Here is a 6,416-nt window from a genome sequence, read left to right as displayed (position 1 = left end):
GATTATTCATATAAAATAAACAGGTCTTTATAAAAGGTTAGTTCTCAAATCAAAATGCAGAGTGGTGTTGATTTTCAATGCTAGGGTCATAACTAAGTCATTGGTGGAAAATTTTGGAAGATTATATTAGATATCTTGGTACACTTGAAATTCAAATGGAATATTGTGCAAGAGATTCTTGAACATATCAAAATTATATAAAGGGCAAATGATTGAAATATGAAGAGGCATTTATGAGAAAACTATGTCAGCAAAATGAACTATTCTTTACGAATTATGATTGAAATATGTATACACACAATTTTAGACTATTTGAAAATTTTGTTACCTTTTTCAAAAATTATTATATTTATGCTGAAATAGAAGGTGTATATTAATCTATAATTAGATTGTATATTATTTATGCTTTCTTTATACGAGAGTAGAACTGTGAAAGACAAAAAAAATGAAAACAAAATAGAAAGAAAAGTGTTGAATCTAAGAAATAAAAGGGTGGAGGATAAAGGAAAAAGTGAACATCTTGTATTAAAGTTAATTAATGTGATAAAAATTAAATTGATGGGGTATTATAATAAATTATAAATATATTTTGAATAAAAATGAGTATAAATTAAAATTAGAGAAAATTATTATTAGTAAAATAATATTCATGTCTTTTGTTAATAATATTTTTCGCAACAAAAATACACCACTTAATGCATCAAAACATGAAAGAGAAAAATGCAATTGACCACCCGTGTATATTTTAGACCTTAAAATTATATTTAATATAAATAAGCTAAATTATTTTCTTAAAATTTCAACATATTTGATCCTATTGTTCAATTACATGAACTAAATCCTTAAATAAATTTGGAAGTTAAGTATTTTAAAAAAGTATTTAATAATAGATAATTACTTATAAGCTAGTAGCGAGATACTGAATATACATTAGTTTTATTTTACCTTTTGATTGTGGTTTATTATTTAAGCATGACGGACACCCTTAGGTCACAATTAAGCTCTTTGGTATTTGAAAATTGTGCATTTGTTTTATATTCCTGAATTCATTACTACTCCTTTGAATATGTATCAGATAATGGTTTTTGGGTTGTGGGAATGAATACCTAAATGTTATAGTGTTGGAATTAATGTAAGAAGATTGAATGAATTTTATAATTAATGTATTATATTCTATCTTATAGTATTAGAATTTGCACAACTTGTGGGCTTTATGTTGTATATACAAAGGTGTTGCGCAACTTCACAACTTGTGTTTAGGAACTTAAATATTTAATATATTGGTTTAAACATGTACTTGATATGCAAAACTGAGGTACAGCTAAGTGAATCTATATTACTATAATTACAAAAGTACTATTGCATTATTTTTTCTTCAGTTACAACTAAATTGATCTCAGTGAGAGAATCATTAATACATAAACTTCTTAAATGTAATTAATTTCTCAAAATTAAACAAATATATAAACTTCAAACGACAAATTAAATAAAAAAGTCGTATTCAAATGTCTAATCAGAACCAAACTTTCAAAAGTATGAACTTAGACTTTTATTTATTTAATAAAAAAATATCCTTAAATGTTATATTTAAGTATAAAGAATTACAAATATAACATATTGTATGAATTTTAGTTCTTTTATCAACTTCAGAATAAAAAAAATTGGTCACTAAACATTAATTTGAAATATAAAAACTTATTAAAATCATATATTTGAAATAAGAAAACTAAACTATTTAAAAACCTAAGCATCAAAAGATGAGTTTAAAGAAATACAAACGAAAAAACCATCCCAAAAACTAAACTAAAAAAAAAAATTCATAAACCGTACGTTTTCCTTAACAAACACTTGACATTTTTCATAGTGGAGATGGTGGAAATCACGATCAAACATCTAAAATAAGAAAAGTTATATATCTTTCTACACTTTTTCCACACTTAATAAAATGTTAATATTTTAATTTTTTTCACTTGTTTTTTTTAATTTATTTTATATTTTAAAATAAAACTATTATTATTTTTATCGATGTTGAATAATTGTAGAGTATAAAATGTAATATTTGTATATTATCACTCAAAATAAATTAATTTTAACATAGCATTATCATAAAAATTTATCCTACAACCAATTAAAATATCTTAAATATAAAATTTAAAGTAATTATCATAAAAATTAACTATCTTAATCATATAATAATTCATATAGGTGAATGACAATATTTTATTTATTAACATGCTATATTAAGTTAAATAAATGTTAATATATTAATTTTTTTTAGCTGAAATATTAAGAATAATTTTAAATCTTCATGTACCAAAAATTCAATTAACTTTTACTTACAAATTTTCCAACTTATTTAGTCTGTGTTTGGAATGGATAATGATACTTTGATACCTTTTTAACAACATTTTTAAGTGTCATTTTGTGATTGGTTCATGTTGGTGTTTATGATTATTATTATTATTAATTGTGGAGTAATTTGGAACTAATCACATAATGACTTGTAGACGATGTTAAAATATTGTCAAAAAAATATTATCAAATTATCATTCGGAATCTTATTACATGTAGACTTCAAACAAGTTTGCACTTTGCAAAGTACAAAAGCAAAGTACAAAACCCAGTAGGTACGATGGATTAAAAAAAGGACAAAATGTACCTATAGTTTAATAGGATGTTGAGTTTCAACTATTTTTGTAATATACAGTACATTTAATAAGACAAATCATAATAATAAATGTATATATATATCTTAAGAAGTCTTGTCTTAAAAGACATACATTTCGATGGATTACACAGTAACAGTATATTAACAACAAAGAATTAAATGTTTTTGTATATTGTAAAGTGTAAATTTATTCATATTTAGTAATTTTCTTTTGCAAAATGTTTGTATGATTATAATATATTATTATTAATAAGCACTTACAATCGGATCTATACACGCCAACCTTTTAGTAATAATTTTGGTTTAATAGGTTCGGAGGTCCCTATATTTGTGGGTTCGTTTCAATTGGGTCCTCCAATTTTGAAAGTGATCAATTTGGTCCCTAATTTAACAAAATTGAGTCAATAATACCCTTTCCGTTAAATGCAATGGACGGCATTAACGTTTTAAACATGTGGTATGTTGAAGCATCCTTCAAATAAAACTGTGCAACCTGCAAATAAAAGGATGCCTCAACATGCTGCATGTTTAAAAAGTTAACGCCGTCCATTACATTTAAGGGAAAGGGTATTATTGACTCAATTTTATTAAATTAGGGACTAAATTGATCACTTTCAAAATTGGAGGACCCAATTGAAACGAACCCACAAATATAAGGACCTCCGAACCTATTAAACCTAATTTTAAACATAAAAACGAAATATCTTTTTAATAAAATAGTTATTGATTATATTGCTATACTTTTAGAGTGATAAATATTTTTCAATAAAATAATCACTTATACGTAATATACATATCATCTTATTAAATTGGTGTGAAAATTCGTGCGAAAAAGGGAAACTAAGAAGTGGCCTCTTCTATGCTAGCTATTCATCTAAGTGAAGAACCTTCATATTAGAGGAATTCATTTAATATGTGGGGATGCATGAGGAAGAAAAGAGAAGTTAGTGGCTGAAATTTGGAAGTAGCTGAAAATTCAAAGCAAAGAAAAAAAAGGCATTGGCGCCAATGCTTTTTTTCTTTGCTTTGAATATGTAAAATAGCGTGTTTTATTTGTCTCAAAGTTTGGCTCTTGACTTGTGAGTTTATCCTTCCAATTTTCAAATCATATTTCCTTTTTTATTAGATTCTTTTCGAATCAAATCATGCAAAAAAGACAAACTAAAATACTGTTTAGCTGATTTTTATTTTAATAAACACGTTCTAAATTATAATTCTTAATTTCCTAGAATCATAATTATTCATTTTCTTTTGCTAAAGTCCATTCAAATATGCCAGCCATAAACAGCCGAATAATTAACTTTGGCTATAAAAGCCTGATTTCCCATTTATTGAAAAGATAAGAACGGAAACAACAATAGCCCATTCGATGGCAAAAATACTTTTCTTTTCTGTCACCGTTTTCACTTCAATTTTCCCTGCTTCAACTTCTGGTTCTGCTCGCCTTGATCAAGGTTTCCGTCAATGCTTTCAGGCAATTTTAGGGAACAACACAACTTCAGAAGTAACATTCAGTAAAAGTAGTTCTTCTTATGAACCACTTTTGAATTCTTCTATAAGAAATGCCAGATTCCTAAGCAGTTCAGTTCCAAAACCAGATCTTATTGTCACTCCACAAAGCCTATTCCACATCCAAGTAGCACTGCTTTGCTCAAAGGAAAACAACTTAGAAGTAAGAGTTCGAAGTGGGGGCCATGACTACGAGGGCCTTTCTTATGTTTCTCACGTTCCATTCGTCATCATTGATCTTATCAACCTTAGGTCAATAACCATCAATATGGACGAAGAAAGTGCATGGGTTCAATCAGGTGCTACAGTTGGAGAACTCTATTATGCAATTGCACACAAAAGTAAGGTCCATGGGTTCCCTGCTGGAAGTTGCTCCACCATGGGTGTTGGAGGGCACTTCAGTGGAGGAGGGTTTGGAACAATTTTCAGAAAATATGGCTTAGCTTCTGATAATGTAATTGATGCTCAGATAATAGATGTGAATGGAAAGATACTGAATAGAACACTGATGGGAGAAGATCTCTTTTGGGCCATAAGAGGAGGGGGAGGGTCAAGCTTTGGAGTCATTACTGCATGGAAAATCAAGCTTGTACGTGTTCCTTCAACAGTGACAGTTTTTGATGTTTCAAGGTCCTTGGAACAAGGTGCCACTGACCTTTTCCACAAGTGGCAAATTGTTGCTCCCAAACTTCCTGCAGAACTTTTTCTGCACGTTGTTGTGGGAGTTTCCAATTCAGGTTCTCAGGGTGGAAAAACTGTGGTTGTTTCCTTCACAGGATTGTACCTTGGGACAGCTCAGAATCTCCTTCCTTTGATGCAAAACAGTTTTTCAGAACTGGGTTTGCAGCGCAACAACTTCACCCAGATGACTTGGATTCAATCTGTTCTTTACTTTGCAGGCCATTCAATAGATGAATTGGAGGTCTTGCTCAGGAGAAATCAAACATCCTCAAGTTTCAAAGCAAAATCTGATTTTGTTAAGGAACCAATTCCCTTAGTTGGCTTAGAAGGGCTATGGAATATGCTGCTATTGGAGAACTCACCACTGATGATCTTCACACCATATGGTGGAAAAATGAGTGAGATTTCAGAATCAGAAACTCCTTTTCCGCACAGAAAAGGGAACTTATATGGTATTCAGTATTCGGTGAATTTGGGTTCAAAGGAAGAAGCCCCAAAGCATTTATATTGGATAAGAAGATTGTATGAATATATGGCACCCTACGTGTCAAAGTTGCCAAGACAGTCATATTTGAATTACAGGGACCTTGATTTGGGTGTGCACCAAAGAAAAATGGACTATGAAACAGCAAAATCATGGGGTTTGAAATATTTCAATAAGAATTTTGAAAGACTGACACAAGTGAAGGCCAGGGTTGATCCTGGAAACTTTTTCAGGGATGAGCAGAGCATTCCACCATTGTAGAAGAAGATGGAAATCACAAATAATAAATTACTAAAATTTGCGGACATATATGGGCATAGTCTTAATCATGCATAATAATGATCTGTAATTGTTGCACTTGCTGTAGTCCTGATTATTGAAAAAGTTGTGTTTTAAATTCCCAATGGATGAATTCATCATGAAAAGTGCACTGTTGCAAGATTAATATTTGACCTCTTCTACGAGCTTATAGCATTGATAAAAATTGAGGGAGACTTATTTTACGTGCATATTCTCTAATTTTTAAATATCAATTCAAATATAATTTCAATAAATGATATTCATTTCATTTGTGTTCTCAATAAAGTGATTTTATTTACTTTATTTCATTTTAAATATCATATTTACTAAATCTGAAACAAACAAAAAAAATATGAGAATTACAAATTAAAATGTTAAAATATAAAATGAAAAGTTGACAAAATTAAACAAAAATGACTCATTTTTTTCTAAAGTCTTCTTAAATTAAAAGATTTATGATGAGAGTTGTAACATCCCAAAATTATACAGTCATCAACTATATAATAGAATATTCACATGTATTAATATAACAAAACAGTCTTACAAAAAGAGATAACTCTCGCAAGTGGCCGAACGGCCTTACATATAAGCATAAATGTACGAGCGTTCGCTAACATTTAAGGACGAACAGTTTACAAAAATAAAACACGGATCGTCCAAGTATTTACAATCAACAAAAGGGCGCTCGCCCTCCAGCGGCACACTATTCTAATTACACTAACTAAAAACCGAACGACCTACTGTTCGGCCTTCACTTCCACGTTTACGAGATTT

General features: G+C 29.4%; 1 pseudogene; it reads left to right on the top strand.

Annotated features, from left to right (window-relative positions):
• The first annotated feature begins 4,002 nt into the window (after positions 1 to 4,002).
• On the top strand, positions 4,003 to 5,825 carry LOC124829666 (tetrahydroberberine oxidase pseudogene; annotated as a pseudogene).
• Positions 5,826 to 6,416: the final 591 nt, after the last annotated feature.

Source organism: Vigna umbellata, chromosome 1 (genome assembly GCF_029865625.1).
Source record: "Vigna umbellata cultivar VRB3 chromosome 1, Vumbellata_1.0, whole genome shotgun sequence".
In the NCBI taxonomy this organism is placed as follows: Eukaryota; Viridiplantae; Streptophyta; class Magnoliopsida; order Fabales; family Fabaceae; genus Vigna; species Vigna umbellata.
This window is presented reverse-complemented; position numbering and strand designations above follow the sequence as displayed.